Here is a 17,874-nt window from a genome sequence, read left to right as displayed (position 1 = left end):
TTTTAATTGAGTTTTTGTAAGATAACTAACGAAAAACAGTATGAAAAACTGATTTTCCTAGGTCCCACTCAATGAAAACTAAAAATACCACTTTTCTTTATTGACAATATTGCAGCCGGCATTGAGCTTAACAACTTTACTGAACATAACTTTGCGATATTCAGACATTTAGATGGCCAAAAAGCATGAAAAAGGCAAAAAAGTTAAATTTTTTCTATACGATTCATACAAATTTCAAATCGATATATCTCGATTCCTGGACCTGACATTTATCGATCTAATATTTCCCGGTGGACAGAACCCCCGCCGATCACTGACCCTACTATTTGTCACATAGTGTTATTTAACTATTCGATATCATTCGAAATTTTTCTATATCACACTGTAAGTATGTATATTAATGTATACTTTTAAATTTATAAAATAATTTTATAATAATTGTTGGCACCTTTATAAATAATAAATACTAAACAACAGCAAAAACAAAAACTAAACACAAAAACAATTTATGGCAACAAATTATGGTTGGCAGTGGCTGTTACTGTTGTTGTTATTTTAAATGAAATCAATTAAAGAATTTTTGGTTTTTCTGTATGTCCTCAATTTGTTTTGCAATCAAAATTTTCATCAATCCACTGTCATTGTTGTTGTAGCCACTGACTGTGATGATGATGATATTGGGTGTTTGCTAAAAAGCTTGATGGTAAAATCTATTATTAGTTAATTTTGTTGTATCGTTTGCATACATAATTAATTGGCAGCAGCAAATAAAAACCAGAAAACTCAAAAATTCCAAAAACAATTTAGTAAAAAATTCCCAGCAAAACAAAAACAACAGCAACTGAATACAGTAAACAACAATAAGCAGCTTTTGTTAGAGTGATGTTGTTTTTGTGCTCTAGCATGAATGTTGCTGTAATAAAGTGTTGTTGTAATGAATACATTTTTGTGTGTATCGAAAGTAAAAGACCAATTTTGTGTTAAATATTTACTTTACGTGACAAATTTGCATGCAAATCACTTTTACTAACAGCACAACTGGAAATAGCAATAAAACAGAAGAAAAGGATATAAAGCTATTGAGTGTAAAAGAGATAGATAGGATACAGGAGATAGAGAGATTGATACCTTTTTTAGCACTAATTTAAAGGATTGTTTTGTTTTCACTTCAACTTCCTTTAGTCCTTTTTGGTGTTTTGGTGTAAAATTGATTTTCCGGTTTGAAAACTAATTAAAGTGTTTAAGGATTTTTGTTGATATTAATAATTAACTGAGGGTGAATTTGTTAAAAGGCTGTAATGAATTGATTTTTGGTTTAGTTTTTAAATGGAAGAGGGATATTTTTGTTTTTTGGTTCTATTTTTGATTTAATATTGACGCAAAGTTAATTGAAAGTATGGTTTTGTGGAGAAAATCAATAAATTTAACTTTTTGCTCTGATTGAGCTATTTTTATTTTTCGGCCCCTAGTTTTTCGATTCTTTTATTATTTTATTAATATCACCTTCGCTGTTAAAGATTATGAAAAGCACTGAAAATACTGCACTATTTAAAATATTTCTAGATAGGGGTGTTCTTCAGAGCTTATAAGTAACAAAGTAGACCCAATTACTTTTGCAACCAGACTCCAGATCTTGCCAATGATCCCCTTGCAGAAGTAAATTGTGACTGTCGTTTCCTTCATCCGATCCATGACATTCAGTGTGAAACCCAAATTAGTATCCAGTCGGATCACTGTGGGAGAAATCAACAATTTAGTGGCGCAAAATAAAAAAAAAAAACTTTCTAATATTTGATTTATTGTTATGTAGTTTCAATCTATAGTTGTTGCTGTACTTAAAAATATTTAATATTTATTAATAACTTCAGTGGTTTGGTTTTGACAATTATTTAAATGTAAAAAAATTTTCAGAAATTTTTTTTATGAAGAATTGGTTTCAAAGTTGTTGTTAAGCTGGATAGTACAAGGTTTTCTTTAAGTTGTATTTTTAATTTTTTTATGTAGATGGAATATGAGGCTTGGTAAATCAGAAAAATAAAAATATATTTTCCGCTATTTGTGATAACCAATGGCCATATTCTTATAGAATTTTTTTTTTTACTTTTTGAATTTTCGGAAGGTTGCCAGTTACTAATGCTGTGAGATGCAGTACTAATTTTTTTACCAATATCAAGGCTATATTATATACTACATATGCCGACAAATTTAGCTGCGAAAAAGTGCGAGGTGAATTTATATAATTTTTTTAAGAAATTATTATCGTTGGGACGATGTAAAATCTCGTACTAAATTTGTTCCTTATTTTTTTAAGATTGTATATAAGAAGTGTTGTTGGTAATTACATTATATAAAAATTAAATGTATGTTATTCTAACTACTTACAATTTGCTAAAAACAAATGCCCATATACCAAATTTGACTTAAAATTATGAGTCCTTTTAAATATGGTAGTGCATTATATAGATTAAAAATATAACATTTGCAAAGCGTTTTATGTAGAAATGCCAAATGGGGAATCCCGTTCCTGAAAATCACGGGGTTTTCGGGATTTTCCAAATCCCGTTTTTCATAAATAAATAAGGTAAATTGTAGTTTTATGTAAATATTAATATATTTGTTTTAACGCTTTGTTATATCAACATTGTCCAGAACTTCATCTGCAAGCTATAAAAAAGTAGAACCGTTATCGAAAGATGTTGTTGGATCCATTACTTCCTAGTGATTCATTAGACTCTGAAGACGACTAATTTAAATAAATTTTAAAAATCTCATAATAAAAATTCACAAAATTGTAACAAGTGTTAGGTAACTTAATTACTCTTTATTTCATTGTTTAATTATAACTAAATTATTTATAATAATGAAATAAAATCATTTCATAACTAATAATTGTTATTCGTTTTTAAAAATAAACTTATTAATAAAACTAAAAAAAGTTTAATTTTATATGAATATTTCGACCTATGCCGGCAATAGGGTAAATGTCCAAAATCTATAGATTTAAATAGTTACTTGCCATAAATAAAATTACTTATATAATTTAAATTTTTTGAAAGATATATTAAAATAATTTCTTACAATTGAAAATAGTATAGAATTTTCTTTCGAGGTAGTGTAGTTGAGCAGCCTCTCCCGCTCATTCTACTGAAGTAGCAGTACCCATTTTGCATTACTTTATTAGCTTACCTCCTTGCCTGCAATATTTCCATATAAATGAAATTAATTTGGCCAAGCGTTTAGAAGATACGAATTTAATTCCACTAAATTAGGGTTTTCTCCCACTGTGCGGATGTCTGCTATCTTGTACTTCATCGTGAAGAGAAGGAGTTCAATTTACAGAAATGTTTAGCAAATACACATTCCCCAGTCACTTGGATTAAGGTACTTAACCTCCCTGCGTTTTAAGTTACTAAAACAAATTTATCACTGCGTCTGCAATAAATATTCAACAACTTTACTGTCACAATTCTGGGATCATAGAACTTAATTCTGTGACAGATTCTGTTTAAGTAATGAGAGGAAAATCTTTTGTGGTAATTCTAGATAGCCTATAAATAAAGTGAATTATCTAATCTGGAATGTAGGTACTGAAACTGACACAAAACTAGCCACGTAACTGGTACATGGGTGGCATGGGGCAGTTATAGTTCGTTGTAAGCTCAATGTGGCGTGGTACAATTGTTACATTTTGAAGAAGTTACTTTTCTTCCTTTGATTCAGCTAATAAATGTTGAGTTCTTCGAGGTGATTCCAATTTTAATATTGGAGCAATGAATAAAACGAAATGTTTATTGATTTAAAACATTTATTTCCTCTTAAACAATATACCACCCCCCAGTTTAATGATTCTATTATTCTTTATTTTAGGCTTTAAGCACAATATTTTAAACATTTATTTAAATTTCTTTTGAATTTCAACTGCAAACTATTACTATTGCATATACTAAAGGTATCATCAGATTAACAGAATATTTGACTAAATAAACATGACCACTTACTTTAAATTTCAACTACAATACTATACTAAATTGTGGAGTTGTAATGGGATTGACAACAATTGGTCGAGAAACTCGCGTCATTTCGATGAGTCGAATCACGGCTGTATCCCTAGCTGAATCGAGATATCAACAGATTGGTAAATGAGGACTAGCGGAAAAAATTGTTAAATATCTTGAAAACCTGCAATTTATGGTACATAGTTCGGTATCTCTCCAACCTGGCTATGAAGGATGACAATAGATTCACTATTAGGTTTCCAGATACCACCAAATCCGACCTTTAAAGGTCGTCGTGTGTGTAATGACAGCTTCTTATTGGCACATTGAGAGTCAAGGCAAAACGAAGTATTGTTCACAAACTCTACAAATTTTAAGTCTCGGACACATCACAGCCTTCAACTCTAACTGAAGTTACAGATACTAGCAATGCAGCCATATCGTCCCAGGCGATTGAGCAAGATGGTATATCCATGTTGATGTTGTGACAGCTTGGTTTATTTCTGAAAACGGTTTTCAACAGTGATAATCTTTTTTTCCGATATCCCTCTTACCCCCTTCTGCGAAGACTAATGATACTTTTATCTTCCCTAACTGCCCAGCACCTAATACCAGCTCGTTATAATCCATAAAAATGCATAGCACCACCACATTATTAACAGCAATTGCCACAAAGATCTCACAGAGCTTAAGCAAGCAAAGGTCTTGTTAAATTCCTCGTGGCTCTAAACCTATTGCGTTCGACACTGTCATCTAGTCACACTCTTTCAGGGTACTTTGTAGCCCACAATACTTAACACCATGAAGATATAGAACGTAAATTATAGTTGAGTAAGCCAAGGAGATCCTAAAAGCGGGGTTCTATCACCACTCTTATTTAACGACCAACTATATAAAGTTTTAGCATCTTCACAAGTAGTGGCGATGGGCCACAATGCCGATGACCTATGCGTTCTCGTAAATGTTTATTTCGGAGAATAACACAAATTCTTTACAGCGTGTAATCTGCAACTATCACCAGAAAAATCTTCAGGAACACTTTTCACTACGTTTGGATGGAGTCGAAAATCCAACTGTAAATCTTCCAAACATATTAGATGGTACTTTTGACATCCTCTTTACCTCCTCAGTTCATGATATTGCAATCACGGACAAAGTGTAAAGCAGAATTAAGGTTCTCGGGATGCATACAAATTACCTTGGAACTTCATTTAAAATAAGGAAAATAAGGTCATACTGAAATAGTATTGGTGGGGTGAAATAAAATCGTTTCCGTTCAAATATAATAAAAAGATGGATAACAGTAATATTGGTCAGTAATATTCATTCGACCATAGACCAACTTTTTCTGGGATTAAGCTCTCAAGAATGAATGGGCTGCTTCTGCAAAATTTGGTAGTCTTATAACAGATCGCACCTATTTGCTATAAATTTGAGTATCGACCGCACATTTGATGGTCGACCTATGTGGAACCTAAAAGCTGTCAACGTTTTACCGGCGGAATATAGTATTTATCAATTCAAGTCAATCGTCATAACTTTTTTTTTCTCGGACCAGCACTCGACTAGGAAAATAGGTTATGGGAGGGAGGATTGAGGGAGTAGTGTTTGTGGACATTCGATTTGAATTTTCCTATGTTGAAAGTGATAGGAAAGACTTCAGGAGGAAGCTTATTCCACGTACGGACAGTACGGCTAAAGAACTGTCCACTGTCCAGTCGACAACGAATTGATGAGCCCTTGCCGAAGAACGTGTGTTGCTCAAAAAACTGCGGGTTTTGGGAACAAGTTCCCTAATTTCAGCAGAGCACATACCATTGTAGTATCGGTAGAACAGTGAAGCACAACCCCCATTGCGACGATGTTCCAGTGAGTCAATAGAGCTGGATACCCTACTGTCACTGATAAGCACATTCGCCCTCTCCTGTATGCGGTCGAGTAACTCCAAAATAGACTTCGAAGCACCGGCCTACACATGAGAGTTGTTTCCATTTTAAGTCGGTATAAATGGTGTAAATAGTAAGGAGATCAGATGGAGTGAAGTGATTTTTACACCATTTTAGAAAACCAAGGCACTTGAATGCTTCTTTCGACACTCGAAAAATATGTTTTGTCCAGCGGAAATCGCACTGAATACTCATGCGACCCAAACATAAAGAATTAAATCTGGACAAAGATGAGCACCAATAAAATAATATATGCTTTTAATTAAAAGTAATTTCAATGTCTACATAAGGTTTGAAATATGGATTTCTAAACAACAAACAATAGTAGATTCAAATATCTGACTTATTTCGTTAAATATTTTAACAATGTGAAGTTACCTTAAGACAACAGCTCGTACAATATTTAACGTTTTACGAATACAAGTACATATTTCTTTTGGTTTTGTTAAATTTTGCATATTTATCCAGTCATATGAAAGGTAAAATTAGAAGGGATTTTCTTTAGTTGCGTTGTTCTTTTTTTTATTATTCTCCTTGCATTTATTGTAGTTACAAGACTTTGGCAAAAAGCCAAAAAGTCAAAGCCGACAAAATGCCAAAAAATAAAGAAGATTGCACCTTTTGTAAAGATGTATGCACTTACCAGGGAGTATAAAAAAAAGAAAACAGCAACTAGAGTATTTGTAGTTTTGCGTGTAGTCCTAAGGGGGTAAAACAAAAATAGACTAAAGGAGTTTGAAGGAATAGAACAACGAAAGGACGCATGATAGGAAGGACAGTGTAGAAGAGTTTTATTGTCTTTTTCTTTGTATATCTTTGGTTAAATTTACTTTATAATCTATTGTTGTTTTTGGCCATAACCTTAAGAGTTTGTTTGTCTACCATCTCGCCATCATCAGCAACATCTTTGTATGTTTTCAAGATAGTAATTCCAAGGTGGAAAGCAAAGAAAAATATTCATTGCATTTATCCAAGTGCATTGTTTAGTGTTTAGTCTTTAGTCTGCTACGTTTAAAGTTCTTAGCTATTGTGTGGATTAAAGAATTTACAAATGGAAATGCTTTAATTTTATGCTGCCAGGTAAAATATGGTCATGTAGTTAGTGGTAGCTTAAGAAAATTATAGACTAAGACTTCCACTTTCTCTTCATAGTTACTCGGAACTGTTTGGAAATGTGTTGTTTATGTTAAAGGGTGTAGAAATAGATAGGGTAGATAATTTAAAGTCATTCAGTTAACTCAATATATAAATAATATCCAAATTTTAGGGATTTTGTATTACAAGACCTTGGTTTATGATTCCACCTAGCGAAAGACAGATCATGCAAGTTACCTTTAACAAGTCTGATACAGAATTTGAAGGAATCAAGTTTGTCTCTGTAGTGCAAATATTTAGTTATGGAATTCCCTTTCTCAACACCCTTTTATTTTCACTATTATTTCTTGGCTCCAACCATATTTGGGGTAAATATTTTGGCTTCTAAAAGCACAACAATTGTAAATCTCAAATAAAATCTATTGCTTTTGTAACTAGTACTCTTGGAAAAAACAAGGAATTTCTTACAAAAAAGATTTAAAATTGAAAATATTTCGTTTGCACTTCTTTACTTATTTATTTTTTTACTGCAACTCTCGTTTTCCTTTTTTGCCTGTCTTTTTTAAATGTAAAGTGTTTTGTAGAAAAGTGCTAGAAAAGCATTGTATATGTCTGTTTTTAAAGGAAATTTATATAAAAAGGCTTTATTCGTAATACGTTTATTTATGCAGCCATGATGATACAAGTTATTTTCACTCCATCTTACAATAATAAAACAAACCAAATATGAATATGATATCAACCGGCAGCATCTACAATACTAACGTCTTCGAGTATAATAAAAATAGCAAATACTCGTCATATGAAGGAAGAAGTTCTTAGTAGTAAAATGGTATGTAGGTTAAGTCCCATTAGGAAAAATGTTGCTAAACATTCAAAATCAAAAAAACATAAAATAAATCTGCTTTTCTAATAGAACAGACAGGACAGATCTTCTATAGAAAATGTTGTCCACATTAAGACAGTTCTTCTATAGAAAATGTTGTCCACATTAAGACAGATTTTCTATAGAAAATGTTGTCACATTAAGACAGATTTTCTATAGAAAATGTTGTCCACATTAGGACAGATTTTCTATAGAAAATGTTGTCCACATTAAGACAGATTTTCTATAGAAAATATTGTCCACATTAGGACAGATTTTCTATAGAAAATGTTGTCCACATTAAGACAGATTTTCTATAGAAAATATTGTCCTCGTTAGGACAGATTTTCTATAGAAAATATTGTCCTCGTTAGGACAGATTTTCTATAGAAAATATTGTCCTCGTTAGGACAGATTTTCTATAGAAAATATTGTCCTCGTTAGGACAGATTTTCTATAGAAAATATTGTCCTCGTTAGGACAGATTTTCTATAGAAAATATTGTCCTCGTTAGGACAGATTTTCTATAGAAAATATTGTCCTCGTTAGGACAGATTTTCTATAGAAAATATTGTCCTCGTTAGGACAGATTTTCTATAGAAAATATTGTCCTCGTTAGGACAGATTTTCTATAGAAAATATTGTCCTCGTTAGGACAGATTTTCTATAGAAAATATTGTCCTCGTTAGGACAGATTTTCTATAGAAAATATTGTCCTCGTTAGGACAGATTTTCTATAGAAAATATTGTCCTCGTTAGGACAGATTTTCTATAGAAAATATTGTCCTCGTTAGGACAGATTTTCTATAGAAAATATTGTCCTCGTTAGGACAGATTTTCTATAGAAAATATTGTCCTCGTTAGGACAGATTTTCTATAGAAAATATTGTCCTCGTTAGGACAGATTTTCTATAGAAAATATTGTCCTCGTTAGGACAGATTTTCTATAGAAAATATTGTCCTCGTTAGGACAGATTTTCTATAGAAAATATTGTCCTCGTTAGGACAGATTTTCTATAGAAAATATTGTCCTCGTTAGGACAGATTTTCTATAGAAAATATTGTCCTCGTTAGGACAGATTTTCTATAGAAAATATTGTCCTCGTTAGGACAGATTTTCTATAGAAAATATTGTCCTCGTTAGGACAGATTTTCTATAGAAAATATTGTCCTCGTTAGGACAGATTTTCTATAGAAAATATTGTCCTCGTTAGGACAGATTTTCTATAGAAAATATTGTCCTCGTTAGGACAGATTTTCTATAGAAAATATTGTCCTCGTTAGGACAGATTTTCTATAGAATATATTGTCCTCGTTAGGACAGATTTTCTATAGAATATATTGTCCTCGTTAGGACAGATTTTCTATAGAATATATTGTCCTCGTTAGGACAGATTTTCTATAGAAAATATTGTCCTCGTTAGGACAGATTTTCTATAGAATATATTGTCCTCGTTAGGACAGATTTTCTATAGAATATATTGTCCTCGTTAGGACAGATTTTCTATAGAATATATTGTCCTCGTTAGGACAGATTTTCTATAGAAAATATTGTCCTCGTTAGGACAGATTTTCTATAGAAAATATTGTCCTCGTTAGGACAGATTTTCTATAGAAAATATTGTCCTCGTTAGGACAGATTTTCTATAGAAAATATTGTCCTCGTTAGGACAGATTTTCTATAGAAAATATTGTCCTCGTTAGGACAGATTTTCTATAGAAAATATTGTCCTCGTTAGGACAGATTTTCTATAGAAAATATTGTCCTCGTTAGGACAGATTTTCTATAGAAAATATTGTCCTCGTTAGGACAGATTTTCTATAGAATATATTGTCCTCGTTAGGACAGATTTTCTATAGAATATATTGTCCTCGTTAGGACAGATTTTCTATAGAATATATTGTCCTCGTTAGGACAGATTTTCTATAGAAAATATTGTCCTCGTTAGGACAGATTTTCTATAGAATATATTGTCCTCGTTAGGACAGATTTTCTATAGAATATATTGTCCTCGTTAGGACAGATTTTCTATAGAATATATTGTCCTCGTTAGGACAGATTTTCTATAGAAAATATTGTCCTCGTTAGGACAGATTTTCTATAGAAAATATTGTCCTCGTTAGGACAGATTTTCTATAGAAAATATTGTCCTCGTTAGGACAGATTTTCTATAGAAAATATTGTCCTCGTTAGGACAGATTTTCTATAGAAAATATTGTCCTCGTTAGGACAGATTTTCTATAGAAAATATTGTCCTCGTTAGGACAGATTTTCTATAGAAAATATTGTCCTCGTTAGGACAGATTTTCTATAGAAAATATTGTCCTCGTTAGGACAGATTTTCTATAGAAAATATTGTCCTCGTTAGGACAGATTTTCTATAGAAAATATTGTCCTCGTTAGGACAGATTTTCTATAGAAAATATTGTCCTCGTTAGGACAGATTTTCTATAGAAAATATTGTCCTCGTTAGGACAGATTTTCTATAGAAAATATTGTCCTCGTTAGGACAGATTTTCTATAGAAAATATTGTCCTCGTTAGGACAGATTTTCTATAGAAAATATTGTCCTCGTTAGGACAGATTTTCTATAGAAAATATTGTCCTCGTTAGGACAGATTTTCTATAGAAAATATTGTCCTCGTTAGGACAGATTTTCTATAGAAAATATTGTCCTCGTTAGGACAGATTTTCTATAGAAAATATTGTCCTCGTTAGGACAGATTTTCTATAGAAAATATTGTCCTCGTTAGGACAGATTTTCTATAGAAAATATTGTCCTCGTTAGGACAGATTTTCTATAGAAAATGTTGTCCTCGTTAGGACAGATTTTCTATAGAAAATGTTGTCCTCGTTAGGACAGATTTTCTATAGAAAATGTTGTCCTCGTTAGGACAGATTTTCTATAGAAAATGTTGTCCTCGTTAGGACAGATTTTCTATAGAAAATGTTGTCCTCGTTAGGACAGATTTTCTATAGAAAATGTTGTCCTCGTTAGGACAGATTTTCTATAGAAAATGTTGTCCTCGTTAGGACAGATTTTCTATAGAAAATGTTGTCCTCGTTAGGACAGATTTTCTATAGAAAATGTTGTCCTCGTTAGGACAGATTTTCTATAGAAAATGTTGTCCTCGTTAGGACAGATTTTCTATAGAAAATGTTGTCCTCGTTAGGACAGATTTTCTATAGAAAATGTTGTCCTCGTTAGGACAGATTTTCTATAGAAAATGTTGTCCTCGTTAGGACAGATTTTCTATAGAAAATGTTGTCCTCGTTAGGACAGATTTTCTATAGAAAATGTTGTCCTCGTTAGGACAGATTTTCTATAGAAAATGTTGTCCTCGTTAGGACAGATTTTCTATAGAAAATGTTGTCCTCGTTAGGACAGATTTTCTATAGAAAATGTTGTCCTCGTTAGGACAGATTTTCTATAGAAAATGTTGTCCTCGTTAGGACAGATTTTCTATAGAAAATGTTGTCCACTTTAGGACAGATTTTCTATAGAAAATGTTGTAAACATTAGGACAGATCTTTTAGAGATTATGTTTTCTACATTGGGACGTTTTTCTAGAGAATATGTTATCTACATTGGGACAGATTTTCTAGAGAATATTTTGTCTGCATTGCGGCAGATTTTCTAGAGAATGTTGTCTACATTGGGACAGATTTTCTAGAGAATGTTGTCTATATAGAGAAAAATTTTTTGTGAAAAATGTTGTTCACATTGTGACAAATTTTTTTATAGAAAATGTCGTTCGCATTGTGACAAATTTTCTATATAAAATGTCGTTCACATGGTGACAAATTTTCTATAGAAAATGTCGTTCACATGGTTACAAATTTTCTATAGAAAATGTCGTTCACATTGTGACAAATTTTCTATAGAAAATCTCGTTAGACTAATATTTTTGGGCGTTACAAACACCTGAACAAACGCATTATATCCTCCCCACTATGGTGGTGTAGGGTATAAATAGACATATACTGTATGAGACCATGACAGGATGAATATATAGAAGTATCGTAAGGATACTTCATTGGTATTTATTGGGTCGTCCTTGATGTTTGTAGAGGAAGGCACGGTCTAGACATGACCAGAAGGCTTTAAGACTGTTACTCCATCTTGATATCAGTAGTGCCATAGCAATGATTGACTTCTCTTCAGTATTCTTCTCTGCATCTGCAAAATAAAGACAATCTCTGAGTATGACAGTCACGTGGTGTCCTTGGACAAAAGAATTGAAAGCTTTTCTATGAATGATATTTCCCTTAGACTTATATTCCAAGAGTCCTCTTTTTCATGCCTCATCGTCTATACCGTCTTCTATTTATCTGTTTATTTACTCCGCTAAGTAGCTTAAGACTTTATGTCAGTGTGTTCACTGTATGTGTTTATGTTATTCATATACAAAATCTTTCTTTTTATGTTTATATTATCCTGCTTATAGAAAAATATCAGAAAAAAACCAAAATGCATAAAACGACAACACAACACAAGGCAAGAAAACTATTTCATGTTTGCTTTCTCGTACTCAAATGAATAATAATATTGTTTATGAATACACGATTACATGTAAAGTAGTTGTAGTCCTTGTAATATATCTCACACGACTTTCCAAAAAAGGATATAGAAAGAAGTGTTTGAATGTATATGAACGAGAGGCTGTTGATATCGTTAGGAATATCTCATAAAATATGGGTAATAAATATATTTATTACTCTTATAACATTGAATTCAATAAACAGTTAAGATGCTGTTTTCAGTTTTTTGGAGGAAATATATAGTTCCTGGTAGAAAAACTTCATATCCTGTGTGTTTATTTTTCTGTATTTTGGTAATGTTAAGATTTATGCGAATAAATGGGTTTTTATTTTTTGATTAAGTGAATTTATCACATATAAAACTGCAAGTTATATGAAATTTAAAGTGTAATGAGGGGATGTTGCTGATTATCTTTTTAGTGCTGTGTGAATAAATTGCAATTTGTTTATGATGCTTTGTTTTATAGTATTTAAGGTTTTTACTAATTACTTACATTATTTTAAAAGTTTAATTGCTTATAGCAAATTTTCAGTTTGGTCTCTACTCAACAATAGTTTAATTGTTGATTTTGTAATTATAAATCTATTACAATCAAAAATTAATAATCAATTGTTGAAATTTCACTAAATCATAAGCTCAGGTGTCCAACAAATTTTCCAATCTTATAATTAAGTTAATTACACAAAAACAACACAAAATTCTAATCAAATACAATAAAAACTAAGCCCAAGAGAGTTAAAAATTAAACAAAAACTAATCAAGTTGACAAGAAATTTGTTTTATATACAAATTCTCAAGCAATAACAAACAATTCAATATAAGAGAAAGCATTAAACTACTTGGATCCTGGCATACAAACACTGAAAATTCTAATATAATATGCACTACATTTAAGTTAAAATCCCACGTAGTAACAGAAGTGGACAAACTTTAAAAAAACAGACCTACCAAAACCAATAAATGTTTATATTTGGTTTTAAAATCTCCCACTCTTTCCTTCTATCTCTCTATACTGATTCTTCCTTTGACGTTAGCTGGATTGTTTTTGTATAAAGTGTGTAAAGGATAATACAACAAATGTCTACAAAACAAAACATAAATGGTTTGTTTAGAGCAAAGCCAAAAGCAAACATTGTTTAGTGGTGTTAGAGAGAAGCCATCTAAATACTTGTGCAGACACACACAGATATAGTCAATCACCTACCAAATAGATACAATTCCACAGTCACACATACACAATGGTTTCCAGTATCACCTTAACTTGTATTTGCCGTTTAATTAGCAAACGACAGACGACAAACCCATAAATGCAAGATGATGATGATCAGACCCTGATGAGGATGATGGCGACGATGATGTTGATGATGACAACAAACAACATTGGTAGCAATAAAAAAAATAACAACAAAATACAGTGAGGGGCAATGATAATCATATTGTAGTAAAATAAATTTCGTACTAAAAGTGATGAATTTTCCACAGAAAATTTCCTGCATAAAGTGAAGGAATTTCTATAAAATTTTCTGTGAAAGTGACTTATTTTCTAAAGAACATTTCCTGCTAGAATTATCGGACACACAGTGACTGATTTTAGAAATTCAGTTCACAAAGTGGCTGATATATTACAAAAAATGTTGTGCATATTGGGACAGATTTTCTATAGAAAATGTTGTCCACATTGGGACAGATTTTCTATAGAAAATATTGTCCAAATTGAGACAGATTTTCTATCGAAAATATTGTTCAAATTGAAACCGATTTAGACCGATTTTCTATAGAAAAGATTGTCCACATTTACAGATTTTCTATAGAAAATATTGTCCAAATCGAGACAGATTTTCTATATAAAATATTATCCACATTTAGACAGATTTTCTAAAGAAAATATTGTCCGAATTGAGACAGATTTTCTATAGAAAATATTGTCCGTATTGAGACAGATTTTCTATAGAAAATATTGACCGAATTGAGACAGATTTTCTATAGAAAATATTGTCGAAATTGAGACAGATTTTCTAGAAAATATTGTCCAAATTGAGACAGATTTTCTAGAAAATATTGTCCAAATTGAGACAGATTTTCTGTAGAAAATATTGTCCACATTTAGCCAGATTTTCTATACAAAATACTGTCCACATTTAGACAGATTTTCTATAGAAAATATTGTTCAAATTGAGACAGATTTTCTATACAAAATATTGTCCACATTTAGACAGATATTCTATACAAAATATTGTCCACATTTAGACAGATTTTCTATAGAAAATATTGTCCAAATTTAGACAGAATTTCTATAGAAAATATCGTCAAAATTTAGACAGATTTTCTATAAAAAATATCGTCCAAATTGAGACAGATTTTACAAAATATTGTCCACATTTAGACAGATTTTCTATAGAAATTATTGTCCAAATTTAGACAGATTTTCTATAGAAAATATTGTCCAAATTTAGACAGAATTTCTATAGAAAATGTCGTCCTAATTTAGACAGATTTTCTATAAAAAATATTGTCCAAATTTAGACAGATTTTCTATAAAAAATATCGTCCAAATTGAGAGAGATTTTCTATAGAAAATGTAGTCCAAATTGAGAGAGATTTTCTATAGAAAATATTCCACAAATTGAGAGAGATTTTCTATAGAAAATATTGTACAAATTGAGAGAGATTTTCTATAGAAAATATTGTACAAATTGAGAGAGATTTTCTATAGAAAATATTGTACAAATTGAGAGAGATTTTCTATAGAAAATATTGTACAAATTGAGAGAGATTTTCTATAGAAAATATTGTACAAATTGAGAGAGATTTTCTATAGAAAATATTGTACAAATTGAGGGAGATTTTCTAAAGAAAATTGAGACAGATTTTCCATAGAAAATATTGTCGAAATTGAGACAGATTTTCCATAGAAATTATTGTCGAAATTGAGTCAGATTTTCTATAGAAAATATTGTCCAAATTGAGTCAGGTTTTCTATGGAAAATATTGTCCAAATTGAGTCAGGTTTTCTATTTAAAATATTTTCCAAATTTAGACAGATTTTCTATAGAAAATATTGTCGAAATTGGGACAGATTTTCTGTAGAAAATATTGTCCAAATTGTGACAGTTTTTTTGTAGAAAATGTTGTCCAAATTGGGACAGAAATCCAGAATCACCAGTAAATATAAATAAGTTTTTTTAAATTTCATTTTTATTATTATCACCCACTGTTCACCCCAACAGCTACAAAAAATCGTATGGCCAATGGGGCACAAGTTGAGTTGTTGTTGATACTGATGATGTTCGTTTGTTTGTTTATCGGTGATAATGATGGCGGTACTGGTGTTGTTGGATTTGGAGATGGTGAATCTGCAGCTACTCATACTACATCGCTGCATGGTCATGGAACATTGGTAATCAGAAACTGTTTTAATTATTCAAGGTTTCAGGTTGATGAATGGCAATAAACACAGTAGCAACAATGACAATAATAACAACAACAACAACATCAACTGAAAAAAGAGCTTCTCATGTTGCATGGTCACTATAAGAGTTGTGTTGGGTCCTCAGTATATTTCAGTTAACAATGAGTTTGTTAATGCAAAATAGTTAAAAGGAATGTTGCAAAAAAAAAAAACAGAATAAAAAAGGATTAAAATTTACCAGTTAACAAAAGTTGTGATGAGGCACTTGTAACATTTGTTTGTTTATTTTGTTGTAGCACATTTTTATATTGTTGGGTATTGCTAGAGATGCTAAAGATTGCAGTTGTTGAGGTAGAAAGAAAAATGCAATAAAAGAGTTAAATAAATATCAGGTAGAGGAATTAAACAATCACAATTGGTAGTAATTATTAAAACTTTAATATTATTTGTAAACATGAAACTGTGGGGTGAATTTTGGAGAAACAAGACACAATAGTTAACAAGTAAGAACACAAAATTTCAAATGTTAAACGTATTTTTCAATTGGCATAGAATTATCAATAAAATAATTATTAAAAATCTTTATACAAAAACCTTTGTTTAACCCACTGTCCATAGCCTTCACCTAGCAACAGTCACCAGCTGACCACCGCCTTGATTGTGTCATTAACAACTGCAAACATAGTTATTCAAGAAAAGTGAAAAGTGCGACACCAACTGCAACGATTAAGATCTTCTCAGAAAACAGAAGTGAAAATAAAAATTCTGTGAAATAATTTAACATTTTAAACTGATGTTTCTGGCAATGGAAAATAAAAACAAAATGTATAAAATAATATTTTAACACGGTTACAAAAAGACAGTGAAAGTTAATATTTATTGCCAAATGCATATGTTAATGAATTGTTAACAAAGAGGGTTGTTAACTTTAGTATAAATATGGAGATCAAGAAAATATTGTTTTCGTTGAGACTGATTTTCTATAGAAAATATTGTTTTCGTTGAGATTTTCTTCCTCGTTGATACTGATTTTCCATTCTCATTCAAAATTTCGTCCTCGTTGAGACCGATTTTCTATAGAAAATTTCGTCCTCGTTGCGACCGATTTTCTATAGAAAATTTCGTCCTCGTTGAGACCGATTTTCTATAGAAAATTTCGTCCTCGTTGAGACCGATTTTCTATAGGAAATATTGTGTAAAATGTAAAAACGCAAACGTTTAGGTCCAGATGTAATTGAGTTTATATACAGTCAGCTATATGCAAAACTGTTATGCCAGTTATAAAAGTGTTGGGGACAAAAAACGCTTATCGAATTCTTAATTTCGCTTTTGTTGCCTCCCTCGTTATATATTTATAAATTTAAATTCATTTTCCATTAGCAGCATTACCAGCTACATAAATATTCGTCCTTGTCCACGCACACACACATACATTCTGATGCATATTTGCGTGCTTTAAATATCCTGTAAATATTTGGTGAAATGGCTGAATGCCACGGTGAAGTTATTAAAGTTAATACGCATCCTCTGCTGTCACCAACTGTAGAATGCATAAGGTCTGCTCTCAGCCGGTTTATATGTATGTGTATTTATCTGTGTGTTGATGCTGATGTCAAGTAATATAACAAACAGTGTTGCAAAACTTTCAAGGTGACAATATATAGTATATAGGTGGGTAGTATGTGCGTATGTTTATTATCTGCAGCACTGCTATTATGATAATATTTTTTTTTTAACGATTTTTAACGATTTGTAAGTGGGGACAATGTCTGGAGGACAGTTGAGAGGGTAGTAACAATTATTAAAATTAAAATCGATACTGATATTAAATACTACATATTATAATTATAATTTTAATTTCGATTTAAGTTTACTTTTTAATATTAGGCGCTGTTATAGCAAGCGATCATCTCCTAATAATAGCATCCATCCGTCTAAAGGGGGCAGCGCCAAATGTGTTACAAAGTAGAGAGCCACCGAGACTTCTCTGTATTAAGAAATGAAAGAATCAAGAATTTCA

This window comes from Calliphora vicina, chromosome 4 (assembly GCF_958450345.1).
Source record: "Calliphora vicina chromosome 4, idCalVici1.1, whole genome shotgun sequence".
Taxonomy (NCBI): Eukaryota; Metazoa; Arthropoda; class Insecta; order Diptera; family Calliphoridae; genus Calliphora; species Calliphora vicina.
Note: the sequence above shows the minus strand (reverse complement) of the source record.